The 15,177-nt window shown below is 46.1% G+C and overlaps 1 protein-coding gene across 3 annotated transcripts in view; it reads right to left on the bottom strand.

Moving 5' to 3' along the window:
• The window catches only part of LOC137544024 (cyclic AMP-dependent transcription factor ATF-7-like), a 176,201-nt gene that overhangs the window by 142,905 nt on the left and 18,119 nt on the right, over positions 1-15,177 (bottom strand). The window contains exon 1 of one of the 3 annotated variants that reach the window (XM_068265090.1): positions 6,925-7,008. The exons of the other annotated variants lie outside the window; for them this stretch is intronic. The gene's annotated coding sequence lies outside the window, so the exon portion shown is untranslated. Of the gene's footprint in view, positions 1-6,924; positions 7,009-15,177 lie in introns of those variants that run through there. 3 annotated transcript variants of the gene reach the window in all.

Below are 15,177 nucleotides of genomic sequence, written 5' to 3'. Positions count from 1 at the left end.
CCCAGAGACAAAAAAAAAAAAATGCACATGTACAGTCCGTACCTTCCGTGTACAGCATTTGCTGCATTGGAAACACCTGGCAGAAGAAGGAGATGTAAAGCTGCAAGGACCATACTGTGCATACAAGAGAAGACTTTAACCACTTGAGGACCTAGGGCTTTCTACCCCTTAAGGACCGGCCACTTTTTTTCCATTCAGACCACTGCAGCTTTCACGGTTTATTGCTCGCTCATACAACCTACCACCTAAATGAATTTTGGCTCCTTTTCTTGTCACTAATACAGCTTTCTTTTGGGGCTATTTGATTGCTCCTGCGATTTTTACTTTTTATTATATTCATCAAAAAAGACATGAATTTTGGCAAAAAAATGATTTTTTTAACTTTCTGTGCTGACATTTTTCAAATAAAGTAAAATTTCTGTATACATGCAGCGCGAAAAATGTGGACAAACATGTTTTTGATAAAAAAAAAAACCATTCAGTGTATATTTATTGGTTTGGGTAAAAGTTATAGCGTTTACAAACTATGGTGCCAAAAGTGAATTTTCCCATTTTCAAGCATCTCTGACTTTTCTGACCCCCTGTCATGTTTCATGAGGGGCTAGAATTCCAGGATAGTATAAATACCCCCCAAATGACCCCATTTTGGAAAGAAGACATCCCAAAGTATTCACTGAGAGGCATAGTGAGTTCATAGAAGATATTATTTTTTGTCACAAGTAAGCGGAAAATGACACTTTGTGAGAAAAAAAAAAAAAAAAAAAGTTTCCATTTCTTCTAACTTGCGACAAAAAAAAAAAATGAAATCTGCCACGGACTCACCATGCCCCTCTCTGAATACCTTGAAGGGTCTACTTTCCAAAATGGGATCATTTGTGGGGTGTGTTTACTGTCCTGACATTTTGGGGGGTGCTAAATTGTAAGCACCCCTGTAAAGCCTAAAGGTGCTCATTGGACTTTGGACCCCTTAGCGCAGTTAGGCTGCAAAAAAGTGCCACACATGTGGTATTGCCGTACTCAGGAGAAGTAGTATAATGTGTTTTGGGGTGTATTTTTACACATACCCATGCTGGGTGGGAGAAATATCTCTGTAAATGACAATTTGTTAATTTTTTTTTACACACAATTGTCCATTTACAGAGATATTTCTCCCACTCAGCATGGGTATGTGTAAAAATACACCACAAAACACATTCTACTACTTCTCCTGAGTACGGCGATACCACATGTGTGGCACTTTTTTGCACCCTAACTGCGCTAAAGGGCCCAAAGTCCAATGAGTACCTTTAGGATTTCACAGGTCATTTTGAGAAATTTCGTTTCAAGACTACTCCTCACGGTTTAGGGCCCCTAAAATGCCAGGGCAGTACAGGAACCCCACAAATGACCCCATTTTAGAAAGAAGACACCCCAAGGTATTCCGTTAGTAGTATGGCGAGTTCATAGAAGATTTTATTTTTTGTCACAAGTTAGCGGAAAATGACACTTTGTGAAAAAACACAATTAAAATCAATTTCCGCTAACTTTTGACAAAAAATAAAATCTTCTATGAACTCACCATACTCCTAACGGAATACCTTGGGGTGTCTTCTTTCTAAAATGGGGTCATTTGTGGGGTTCCTATACTGCCCTGGCATTTTAGGGGCCCTAAACCGTGAGGAGTAGTCTTGAAACGAAATTTCTCAAAATGACCTGTGAAATCCTAAAGGTACTCATTGGACTTTGGGCCCTTTAGCGCAGTTAGGGTGCAAAAAAGTGCCACACATGTGGTATCGCCATACTCGGGAGAAGTAGTACAATGTGTTTTGAGGTGTATTTTTACACATACCCATGCTGGGTGGGAGAAATACCTCTGTAAATGGACAATTGTGTGTAAAAAAATCAAAAGATTGTCATTTACAGAGGTATTTCTCCCACCCAGCATGGGTATGTGTAAAAATACACACCAAAACACATTGTACTACTTCTCCCGAGTACGGCGATACCACATGTGTGGCACTTTTTTGCACCCTAACTGCACTAAGGGGCATAAAGTCCAATGAGTACCTTTAGGATTTCACAGGTCATTTTTGTTTCAAGACTACTCCTCACGGTTTAGGGCCCCTAAAATGCCAGGGCAGTATAGGAACCCCACTAATGACCCCATTTTAGAAAGAAGACACCCCAAGGTATTCCGTTAGGAGTATGGTGAGTTCATAGAAGTTTTTATTTTTTTGTCACAAGTTAGCGGAAATTGATTTTAATAGTTTTTTTTCACAAAGTGTCATTTTCCGCTAACTTGTGACAAAAAATAAAATCTTCTATGAACTCACCATACTCCGTACGGAATACCTTTGGGTGTCTTCTTTCTAGAATGGGGTCATTTGTGGGGTTCCTATACTGCCCTGGCATTTTAGGGGCCCTAAACCGTGAGGAGTAGTCTTGAAACCAAATGTCGCAAAATGACCTGTGAAATCCTAAAGGTACTCATTGGACTTTGGGCCCCTTAGCGTACTTAGGGTGTAAAAAAGTGCCACACATGTGGTACCGCTGTACTCAGGAGAAGTAGTATAATGCGTTTTGGGGTGTATTTTTACACATACCCATGCTAAGTGGGAGAAATATCTCTGTAAATGACAATTGTTTGATTTTTTTACACAAAATTGTCCATTTACATAGAAATTTCTCCCACCCAGCATGGGTATGTGTAAAAATACACCCCAAAACACATTATACTACTTTTCCTGAGTACGGCGGTACCACATGTGTGACACTTTTTTGCAGCCTAGGTGCGCTAAGGGGCCCAACGTCCTATTCACAGGTCATTTTGAAGCATTTGTTTTCTAGACTACTCCTCGCGGTTTAGGGCCCTTAAAATGCCAGGGCAGTATAGGAACCCCACAAGTGACCCCATTTTAGAAAGAAGACACCCCAAGGTATTCCGTTAGGTGTATGGCGAGTTCATAGAAGATTTTATTTTTTGTCACAAGTTAGTGAAAAATGACACTTTGTGAAAAAAAACCAATAAAAATTAATTTAAAAATTTAATTTTTTGACAAAAAATAAAATCTTCTATGAACTCGTCATACACCTAACAGAATACCTTGGGGTGTCTTTTTTTCTAAAATGGGGTCACTTGTGGGGTTCCTATACCGCCCTGGCATTTTACAGGCCCAAAACCGTGAGTAGTCTGGAAACCAAATGTCTCAAAATGACTGTTCAGGGGTATAAGCATCTGCAAATTTTGATGACAGGTGGTCTATGAGGGGGCGAATTTTGTGGAACCGGTCATAAGCAGGGTGGCCTTTTAGATGACAGGTTGTATTGGGCCTGATCTGATGGATAGGAGTGCTAGGGGGGTGACAGGAGGTGATTGATGGGTGTCTCAGGGGGTGGTTAGAGGGGAAAATAGATGCAATCAATGCACTGGGGAGGTAATCGGAAGGGGGTCTGAGGGTTTGGCCGAGTGATCAGGAGCCCACACGGGGCAAATTGGGGCCTGATCTGATGGGTAGGTGTGCTAGGGGATGACAGGAGGTGATTGATGGGTCTCAAGGTGTGATTAGAGGGGGGAATAGATGCAAGCAATGCACTGGCGAGGTGATCAGGGCTGGGGTCTGAGGGCATTCTGAGGGTGTGGGCGGGTGATTGAGTGCCCTAGGGGCAGATAGGGGTCTAATCTGATAGGTAGCAGTGACAGGGGGTGATTGATGGGTAATTAGTGGGTGTTTAGGGTAGAGAATAGATGGAAACACTGCGCTTGGGTGGTGATCTGATGTCGGATCTGCGGGCGATCTATTGGTGTGGGTGGGTGATCAGTTTGCCCGCAAGGGGCAGGTTAGGGGCTGATTGATGGGTGGCAGTGACAGCGGGTAAATGATGGGTGGCAGTGACAGGGGGTGATTGATGGGTGGCAGTGACAGGGGGTGATTGATGGGTGATTGATAGGTGATTGACAGGTAATCAGTGGGTTATTACAGGGGAGAACAGATGTAAATATTGCACTGGCGAATTGATAAGGGGGGGGGTCTGAGGGCAATCTGAGCGTGTAGGCGGGCGATTGGGTGCCCGCAAGGGGCAGATTAGGGTCTGATCTGATGGGTAACAGTGACAGGTGGTGATAGGGGGTGATTGATGGGTAATTAGTGGGTGTTTAGAGGAGAGAATAGATGGAAACACTGCGCTTGGGTGGTGATCTGATGTCGGATCTGCGGGCGATCTATTGGTGTGGGTGGGTGATCAGTTTGCCCGCAAGGGGCAGGTTAGGGGCTGATTGTTGGGTGGCAGTGACAGGGGGTGATTGATGGGTGATAGGTGATTGGCAGGTGATTGACAGGTGATCAGTGGGTTATTACAGGGAAGGACAGATGTAAATATTGCACTGGCGAATTGATAAGGGGGGGTCTGAGGGCAATCTGAGCGTGTAGGCGGGCGATTGGGTGCCCGCAAGGGGCAGATTAGGGTCTGATCTGATGGGTAACAGTGACAGGTGGTGATAGGGGGTGATTGATGGGTAATTAGTGGGTGTTTAGAGGAGAGAATAGATGGAAACACTGCGCTTGGGTGGTGATCTGATGTCGGATCTGCGGGCGATCTATTGGTGTGGGTGGGTGATCAGATTGCCCGCAAGGGGCAGGTTAGGGGCTGATTGTTGGGTGGCAGTGACAGGGGGTGATTGATGGGTGATAGGTGATTGGCAGGTGATTGACAGGTGATCAGTGGGTTATTACAGGGAAGGACAGATGTAATTAATGCACTGGCGAATTGATAAGGGGGGGGGGGGGTCAGAGGGCAATCTGAGCGTGTGGGCGGGTGATTGGGTGCCCGCAAGGGGCAGATTAGGGTCTGATCTGATAAGTAAAAGTGACAGGTGGTGATAGGGGGTGATTGATGGGTGATTGATGGGTAATTAGTGGGTGTTTAGAGAAGATAACAGATGTAAACGATACATTTGGGAGGTAATCTGACGGCGGGTTTGCGGGCGATCTAATGGTGTGGGTGGGTGATCAGATTGCCCGCAAGGGGCAGGTTAGGGGCTGATTGATGGGTGGCAGTGACAGGGGGTGACAGGGGGTGATTGATGGGTGATAGGTGATTGGCAGGTGATTGACAGGTGATCAGTGGGTTATTACAGGGAAGAACAGATGTAATTAATGCACTGGCGAATTGATAAGGGGGGGTCTGAGGGCAATCTGAGCGTGTAGGCGGGTGATTGGGTGCCCGCAAGGGGCAGATTAGGGTCTGATCTGATAGGTAACAGTGACAGGTGGTGATAGGGGGTGATTGATGGGTGATTGATGGGTAATTAGTGGGTGTTTAGAGGAGAGAATAGATGTAAACAATGGATTTGGGAGGTGATCTGATGTCGGATCTGTGGGCGATCTATTGGTGTGGGGGGTGATCAGATTGCCCGCAAGGGGCAGGTTAGGGGCTGATTGATGGGTGGCAGTGACAGGGGGTGATTGACAGGTGATCAGGGGGATAGATGCATACAGTAAACAGGGGGGGGGGGGTGGACTGGGGGGGGGGGTCTGGGGAGAATCTGAGGGGTGGGGGGTGATCAGGAGGGGGCAGGGAGCAGGGGGGGGGGGGGGATAAAAAAAAAATTGCGTTGACAGATAGTGACAGGGAGTGATTGATGGGTGATTAGGGGGGTGATTGGGTGCAAACAGGGGTCTGGGGGGTGGGCAGGGGGGGGGGTCTGATGGGTGCTGTGGGCGATCTGGGGCAGGGGGGGGAGAAATCAGTGTGCTTGGGTGCAGACTAGGGTGGCTGCAGCCTGCCCTGGTGGTCCCTCGGACACTGGGATCACCAGGGCAGGAGGCAGCCTGTATAATACACTTTGTAAACATTACAAAGTGTATTATACACTTTGTATGCGGCGATCGCGGGGTTAACATCCCGCCGGCGCTTCCGTATAGCCGGCGGGATGTTGCGGCGAGCGAGCGGTGACAGGCGCCGGTGGAGGATCGCGTCACGGATGACGCGATCGCTCCGCCCATGCCCTTAAATGGACCACCGCCTCTGTGGGTGAGCCGGTCCTTAAGGGCTCCACTTCCCGGCCGCCTCTGTGCGTTAGGCGGTCGGGAAGTGGTTAATAAGCTCAGTATGAAAATGATGCAACAAAATTGTCTTTCTTCAATTAGCATCGAGGGCCATCTGTGCACGTGGTGGTATCTACAGCTTTTCAAATAACAGACTCTAGATGTGATTCTCGTGGTGTTAACCTAAAGCAATGTTCTTTCATCTCAAATGTCTCAGGTTACCTCATTGAAAAAGAAACCTGTTTTACTACTATCAGGTGTAGTTCCAGGTTCCTAGATCAGCCCCTGTGAATCCAAACATATTTCTTGTTATCTACTTTGAATATATTGCATACAACAAAACCTCTCTTTTTGCCTTGATCAAAGCCTTAAAGGGAACCTGAAGTGAGTAAAATTATTTAAAGGGATACTGTAGGGGGGTCAGGGGAAAATGAGTTGAACTTACCCGGGGCTTCTAACGGTCCCCCGCAGACATCCTGCGTTGGCGCAGCCACTCACAGATGCTCCGGCCCCGCCTCCGGTTCACTTCTGGAATTTCAAATTTTAAAGTCTGAAGACCACTGCGCCAGCGTTGCCGTGTCCTCGATCCCGCTGATGTCATCAAGAGCGCACAGCGCAGGGCCAGTATGGTCTGTGTCTGCGCAGTACACTCCTGGTGACATCAGCGGGAGCGAGGACATGGCAATGCAGGCGCAGTGGTTTTCTGACTTTAAAGTCAGAAATTCCAGAAGTGAACTGGAGGCGGGGCCGGAGCATCGGTGAGTGGCTGCGCCAACACAGGATGTCTGCGGGGGACCATTAGAAGCCCCGGGTAAGTTCAGCTCATTTTCCCCCGACCCCCCTACAGTATCCTTTTAAAATAAACATGTGAGGTAACTTCAAATGAACATTACATAGTTACCTTGCCATCAGTTCCTCTCAGACGCTCACCATTTTCTTCTGACAATGATCCCTCCCAGTTCAGACAACATTTTGTCAGAACTGAAATATATCAGTTATATATCAGTTTAGGTCCGTTATAGCTGAGAGGACAACAGATGTGTCAGGTAATGTATGTTTCCCTATGGCTTAAAAAGTTCATGCTACAAATCGCAAGTGCAATTGGAAAGGGCTGGTTCACACTGAGGCGCTTTGCTGATCACCGGTGATCAGCAAAGCGCCGTTGCTAACATATTGTCACTGCACTGTTTGTAATTTGTGCAAACTGCGAACGTGCTGAATGCAGCGGTCGCAATGCGATTCTTGTCTGTTGGAACAGGAATCACAACGCAAATCGCAGCAAAATTGTGATGTGTTATCACAACCGTGATTTGCGTTTGGAGTGTGAACTTCCGTTAAAAGCGATTCCTGGCATTTTAGAGCAATGTGTGGGGGTTTTCTTGCAAGCTATTTTTTATCCTTTTGTTGTTTTTTGATTGTGGGCACAAACAGGTAGTGCACTCTGACCCAGCACTGAAGGTCTTTTAAAGTAAGTTAGCTTGAAAAGCGCTCACAAAATCACTGTTTAAAGAGACTCAGAAGCGAGTCTAAATTGTCTTTAACCTGTATTCATGTTAAGCCCTATAAGCCCAGCTAAACCTCCGCTATCCCGCGGCAAAACGAGGGGTTAATACCCCCCAAATCCCCTCCGTGGTGCCCGGGGAGCGCTTCCTGGTTGAGGCAGAGCTACAGCCATAAGCTCTGACTCAAGCGCGTCAATACCCGCTGATCGCCGCCTCTCCCCCTCCCTTCTCAATCTGCCTTCACAGAGAGGGGCGGGGAGAGGCGGAGAGTTCCGTGCGGCGATTGATGCGCATGGAGGCAGAGCTGCAGCTCATAGCTCTGCCTCCATGAGCAGCAAAATCCACGACCAAGAAAGTCGTGGATTTTGCAAAGGGGGGGGGGAGGTGGGGGGATATTAACCCCTTGTTTTCCGGCGGTTTAGCTGGGCATATGAATACAGGTTAAAAAAGACAATTTAGACTCGCTTCAGAGTCTCTTTAAAAGCACTTTTAAAGCAACGTTTTCCTATACCCTTCATTGAAGCGCAATCACCAAGAAAATTGTTCAGGACCTGCATTTGCGATTGGAAAGCAAGCTCATTGCTCATGTGAGAGCACTAAGGCCCAGTGCACACCAAAAACCTCTAGCAGATCCGCAAAACGCTAGACGTTTTTGAAGCAGATTTCAGAGCGATTCTAGGCATGTTTTCTACACATGCCTAGTGTTTTTCGGAGCGTTTGTGTAGCAGATTACAAATATTGTTACAGTAAAGCTGTTCCTGAACAGTTTCTGTAACAAAAACGCCTGGAAAACCGCTCTGATCTAGCGTTTTTCAGAGCCGTTTTCCACTTTCCTATACTTTAACATTGAGACAGAAACGCCTCCGAAATCTATAAAATGCTGCAGGACAGGAGTTTGCGTTTGTGGAAAAAAACCACCCGCTCTGGTGTGCACCATCCCATTCACTTTCATTAGCCAAGCGGTTTTCCCCCTGCAAGAGTTTTAAAAAACGCTCCGGAACCGCCCTGGTGTGCACAAGCCCTAACATAGGATTTCATTACACAAGCGCTTTTACAATCTTTAACAGTTTAAAAAAAAAAACACCTCAAAACGCTTATGGGGTGAACAAGCCCTTGCAGCCACATCAACTCAACAGCCGATTGTTGATTTATGAAAGCTGGAGCCACGATTTCTCATCAGCTTGGACCACCAAAAGATGCAAAGCGTCAGGCTGCTGTCAGCAACACATCTCTGTATGCCCCCCCTTTTTTTAATCTCGTAATCCTAAAAGGAGCGTTGCCATCAGTCATGACGCACCGCACATGGCCAGTAACATGAAAGTCTATGGACTTACATGTTACCATGCGGATCGCACACCATCCATGTGCAGTACGGATTAACTGACAGCATTGCAGAAGCTCTCACACCTTGGATAGAGGCACAATAACACAGAAAGAATAAGGAAATTTGTCTATTTATACGTTTTAGAAATGGATGAATCATTCCGAGCACCTCAGTTAGTACAGTCAGGTAATCTGATTTTACAGTAAGCAGTAAATTGGCGGTCAAAGGGCTACATTCACCAATCAGCCACTGAATGCACACCTGTGACTGGTTTATGTACTTACACTAGTGAAAGGGCTGAGTGAGGTACAAAGTGGCGTACATGCTTTTTGGGCGAATGTCATTTTGGCGCAGAGTGAGCCGAATGACCGCACAATCCTTCTGCCGCAGAAATTTCAGGCAGCACTAATTACTTAATCCCCCATCAGAGTCATAGCTACATGGAGGGAGAAGTATTTTGGGGTTCGGCAATCGCAATTGGACTATAGCAACTCAGGCACTACGCTGAGCGCCGAGGAGCCCTGCATAGACAAAGCGGCCTGCTCAGGCACCAATTACACCCTAATCCTTACCCAGCGAGAATGGGGAGAAGATGAGGGAATGGGGGGGAAACATTGCAGCAGCATACATTTGAATTCGGCGCTGGTAGACTTGGGCGCAGGATCCAGCTGTTATATGGCTGGTCCTGCTTCTGCACAAGTCCGGTCCGAATAATTACTATTCCCCCTCCAGGCCGCCATGGATAGTGGGGGAATTAAATAATTCGGCTTCCAGCTATTGCTGGAAGCCGAATTATTATGATTTTTAAGCAACCTCGGCTCCGTCTTCTGACGGCACAGACGTTACTCACTGAGCGCCGCTATAGACTGAATCCCTTTATAGTCTATGGCGGCGCTGGCTGCGCCCAAATCTAGCAGCGCTGAAAAGCACTGCTCCGTTGCAGCAAGCCTGCCTCTTCCTGTCTGAAAATTTCACTTTAGCCTGCGTTTTGCTGATCGCAAGGGCAGCATGATCAACATGCTAATCGCGGTGCCCCTTTTCCATCGGTGTGCTTCGTTTCACCGAGATGCAGGAAAGCACTGAAAGCTGCATTTTACATGTGTTTGTGATTGACTGCTTTAGCAGCCAATTGCAAGTGCTGATAAATCACAGGGGTGGAAAAAAACAAAACACAGAAGCGAGCCCATAAGGCACAGAGGTATGTGGGCGTACATCAGAAAAGGGCACCGAGTAAAGCAGGTAGAAGAATCGGCTGATATTTTACTATTGCTTCACAAAACCTACCTTTCAAACTAAACCTGCGCGCATCTTAGGTAACTTTACCTTGGGTCAAATATACTTGAATATCTTGTTTTTCAGGTTCACTTTATAAATAAAGACATATGTGCAACTTCAGATTTTTGTTATAACTTCACTGCCTGGCAATCTTTTCCAGAAGTCACAGCATTAAAACAGATTTGACTTATTAGGTTGTTTTCCAGAAACAGGCCCAATTAAGCCTCTAGAAGCAGGACCAGACATATATCAGCTGGATCCTGCGCCCAAGTCTACCGGCGCCGAATTCAAATGTACTCTGCTGCAAGGTTTCCTCCCATTCCCTCAAACTAAGGCCCGCGGGCCTAATGCGGCCTCCTGACCCTTTTTGTACCGGCCCCCCACACGCAAAATGTATTAATTATAGATACGGTCAGCTAAATATTTAAATATTGGTGGTCCACAAATACAATAGCCGTGCTGGCACCACCGATCCACATGGAAGCCAGAAAGCAGTAATTTTGCTGGTTTTCAATCAAATGCCTCATCAGGTGACACTGTTGTCCAACTGGACTTCAGTTTCTCACCTGGGTATGCTTCACTGTCTGGCTCGCAAAGACATCATTTTATGTATACTCCGGCCCCCCAGCAGTCTGAAGTATGTTGACCTGGCCCTCGACCCAAAACGTTTGGGGACCCCTGCTCTACAGTGATGTATGGGGAAGCATACACAGCACCATGAAATAGTAAAACTGAAGATCTGTTTGCAAGATAATTTTAGATACACATCAAACAGGCTTTGGGGAAATTCGCTTAACCACTTCAGATCCACCATGATGTAAATCAAGTGTATGTTTTTTGTTTTTTATAAACAGCTCTAGGTCTAAAGATCGATTTAAAGGACAACTGTAGCAAGAGGGCTATGGAGGCTGCCATATTTCCTTCTAAGCAATACCAGTTGCCTGGCAGTCCTGCTGATCCTCTGCCTCAAATACTTTTGACCATAGACCCTGAACAAGCATGCAACAGATCAGATGTTTGACAATATTGTCAGACCTGACAAGATTAGCTGCATGCTTGTTTCTGGTGTGATTTAGACACTACTGCTGCCTCATAGAGCAGCTGGGCTGCCAGGCAACTGGTATTGTTTAAAAGAAAATAAATATGGCAGGCTCCATATCCTTACCACCTCAGTTGTCCTTTAAAGTGCACTGGAGAGGTCGGAATAAAAAGATTTGATGCTTACCTGGGGCTTACTCCGGCCCCATGAGCACCATGGGTAAGTATCACATATTTTTATTCCAACAACCTAAGTTTCCTTTAAAGTGGGCCTGATCTCTTGCACATGACAGAAGAGAAATGGAGAGAAATGCACCCTGAAAGTATTTAGAGAGTTTATCCTGTCTTATTCCCCCTCATCTGTAACTAATCACAAGTAGTGATGTGATCACTCCGCTGTGTCACCTGGCTGCCTCGGCAGAGCTGCAAATTGGTAAACACAGGATGTTATCCCTATGTCTGCTTCCATGAATGCAGGAAGTAGACACTGCATATTTATTGCTGATTCTCTGCCTCTAATACTTTTAGCCATTGCCCCTGAGCAAGCATGCAGCAGATCAGGCGTTTCTGACAATATTGCCAGATCTGCCACGATTAGCTACATGCTTGTTTCTGGTGCAATTCAGACACTACTGCAGTCAGACAGATCAGCCAGGCATCTGATATTGTTTAAAAGGAAATGTATATGGCAGCCTCCATATTCTTCTCACTACAGTAGTCCTTTAATACCCAAGCATGTGGCCAGTAGGTATGATCAACAAGATGCAAATCTCAAGTTGATGCAGGATAACGCAAACGGTATGAAATTTTATGGAGCTGGAAAACCAAAACGGACAAACACCACCTGAGTAGCATTCAACTGGTCAATTTTTCAAGATATAGAGATAGAGATAGATATATATATATATATATATAGATAGAGATATATATATAGATAGAGATAGAGATAGAGATAGAGATAGAGAGAGAGAGAGAGATAGAGAGAGATAGAGAGATAGAGAGATAGAGAGATAGAGAGATAGAGAGATAGAGAGATAGAGAGATAGAGAGATAGAGAGAGATAGAGAGAGATAGAGAGATAGAGAGATAGAGAGAGATAGAGAGAGAGAGAGAGAGAGAGAGAGAGAGAGAGAGAGATAGAGAGATAGAGAGATAGAGAGAGAGAGAGAGAGAGAGAGAGAGAGAGAGAGAGAGAGAGATAGAGATAGAGATAGAGATAGAGATAGAGATAGAGATAGAGATAGAGATAGAGATAGAGATAGAGATAGAGATAGAGATAGAGATAGAGATAGAGATAGAGATAGAGATAGAGATAGAGATAGAGATAGAGAGAGAGAGAGAGATAGAGATAGAGAGAGATAGAGATATATACAGTGGAGGAAATTATTATTTGACCCCTCACTGATTTTGTAAGTTTGTCCAATGACAAAGAAATGAAAAGTCTCAGAACAGTATCATTTCAATGGTAGGTTTATTTTAACAGTGGCAGATAGCACATCAAAAGGAAAATCGAAAAAATAACCTTAAATAAAAGATAGCAACTGATTTGCATTTCATTGAGTGAAATAAGTTTTTGAACCCCTACCAACCATTAAGAGTTCTGGCTCCCACAGAGTGGTTAGACACTTCTACTCAATTAGTCACCCTCATTAACCTCCCTGGCGTTCTATTAAAATCGCCAGGGAGGCTGCGGGAGGGTTTTTTTTAAATTAAAAAAAAACTATTTCATGCAGCCAACTGAAAGTTGGCTGCATGAAAGCCCACTAGAGGGCGCTCCGGAAGCGTACTTTCGATCGCCTCCGGCAATCGAAAGTAACAAGATAGGCCGCAATGAGCGGCCTATCTTGTTTCGCTTTCCTCGTCGCCATGGCGACGAGCGGAGTGACGTCATGGACGTCAGTCGACGTCCTGACGTCAGAGCCGCCCGATCCAGCCCCTAGCGCCGGCCGGAACTGTTTGTTCCGGCTGCACTGGGCTCGGGCGGCTGGGGGGACCCTCTTTCGCCGCTGCACGCGGCGGATCGCCGCGGAGCGGCGGCGATCGGGCAGCACACGCGGCTGGCAAAGTGCCGGCTGCGTGTGCTGCTTTTTTCAGATTGAAAATCGGCCCAGCAGGGCCTGAGCGGCGACCTCCGGCGGCATACCCCGAGCTCAGCTCGGGATTACCGCCAAGGGGGTTAAGGACACCTTTCTTAACTAGTCACCTGTATAAAAGAAACCTGTCCACAGAATAAATCAATCAAGCAGACTCCAAACTCTCCAACTTGGGAAAGACCAAAGAGCTGTCCAAGGATGTCAGAGACAAAATTGTAGACCTGCACAAGGCTGGAATGGGCTACAAAACCATTAGCAAGAAGCTGGGAGAGAAGGTGACAACTGTTGGTGCGATTGTTCGAAAACGGAAGGAGCACAAAATGACCATCAATCGACCTCGCTCTGGGGCTCCACGCAAGATCTCACCTCGTGGGGTGTCAATGGTTCTGAGAAAGGAGAAAAAGCATCCTAGAACTACACGGGAGGAGTTAGTGAATGACCTCAAATTAGCAGGGACCACAGTCACCAAGAAAACCATTGAAACACATTACACCGCAATGGATTAAAATCCTGCAGGGCTCGCAAGGTCCCCCTGCTCAAGAAGGCACATGTGCAGGCCCGTCTGAAGTATGCCAATGAACACCTGAATGATTCTGTGAGTGACTGGGAGAAGGTGCTGTGGTCTGATGAGACCAAAATAGAGCTCTTTGGCATTAACTCAACTCGCTGTGTTTGGAGGAAGAAAAATGCTGCCTATGACCCCCAAAACACCGTCCCCACCGTCAAGCATGGGGTGGAAACATTTTGCTTTGGGGGTGTTTTTCTGCTAAGGGCACAGGACAACTTAATCGCATTAACGGGAAAATGGACGGAGCCATGTATCGTGAAATCCTGAACGACAACCTCCTTCCCTCTGCCAGGAAACTGAAAATGGGTCGTGGATGGTGTTCCAGCACGACAATGACCCAAAACATACAGCAAAGGCAACAAAGGAGTGGCTCAAGAAGAAGCACATTAAGGTCATGGAGTGGCCTAGTCAGTCGCCGGACCTTAATCCAATAGAAAACCTATGGAGGGAGCTCAAGCTCAGAGTTGCACAGAGACAGCCTCGAAACCTTAGGGATTTAAGCTAAGTACTCACGGGGGGACAATTGTAGCTGTCGCTGCACACGGGAGCGGTGTGCGCGACAGTTCGGAGACAGTTCGGCGACAGCTCGTCGCCAAGTCCCTCTGCATACACACGGCAGCAGAGGGATTAGCGATGCGGCGGAAGCTGTCGCCGAGGTTCCTCCCCCCCGCCGGATGCTCCGTGTACTGTGTGTGGGTAGCTGGTACACATGCGGGGCGATGTTGCGGCGACGGCTGTAGCCGGCGATTGAACATGTCAATCGCCTGGCGACAGCTCCGACGGGCGACGGTTCGGGGCGCGCGCGTCATACACACGGACGAACCGTCGCCGCAACACGCGCGTGCCACGTGGTTGCGGCGACGGCCGTACCCCGTGTGTATGAGCCTTTAGAGATGATCTGCAAAGAGGAGTGGACCAACATTCCTCCTAAAATATGTGTGCAAACTTGGTCATCAATTACAAGAAATGTTTGACCTCTGTGCTTGCAAACAAGGGTTTTTCCGCTAAGTATTAAGTCTTTTATTGTTAGAGGGTTCAAAAACTTATTTCACTCAATGAAATGCAAATCAGTTGCTATCTTTTATTTAAGGTTATTTTTTCGATTTTCCTTTTGATGTGCTATCTGCCACTGTTAAAATAAACCTACCATTGAAATGATACTGTTCTGAGACTTTTCATTTCTTTGTCATTGGACAAACTTACAAAATCAGTGAGGGGTCAAATAATTATTTCCTCCACTGTATGTATATATATATATATATATATATATATATATATATATATATATATATATATATATATATATATATATATATATATATATATATATATATATATATATATATATATATAT

Source organism: Hyperolius riggenbachi, chromosome 2 (assembly GCF_040937935.1).
Source record: "Hyperolius riggenbachi isolate aHypRig1 chromosome 2, aHypRig1.pri, whole genome shotgun sequence".
Classification (NCBI taxonomy): Eukaryota; Metazoa; Chordata; class Amphibia; order Anura; family Hyperoliidae; genus Hyperolius; species Hyperolius riggenbachi.
The sequence above is the reverse complement of the archived record's forward strand: the minus strand, read 5'-3'. Positions and strand labels throughout refer to the sequence as shown.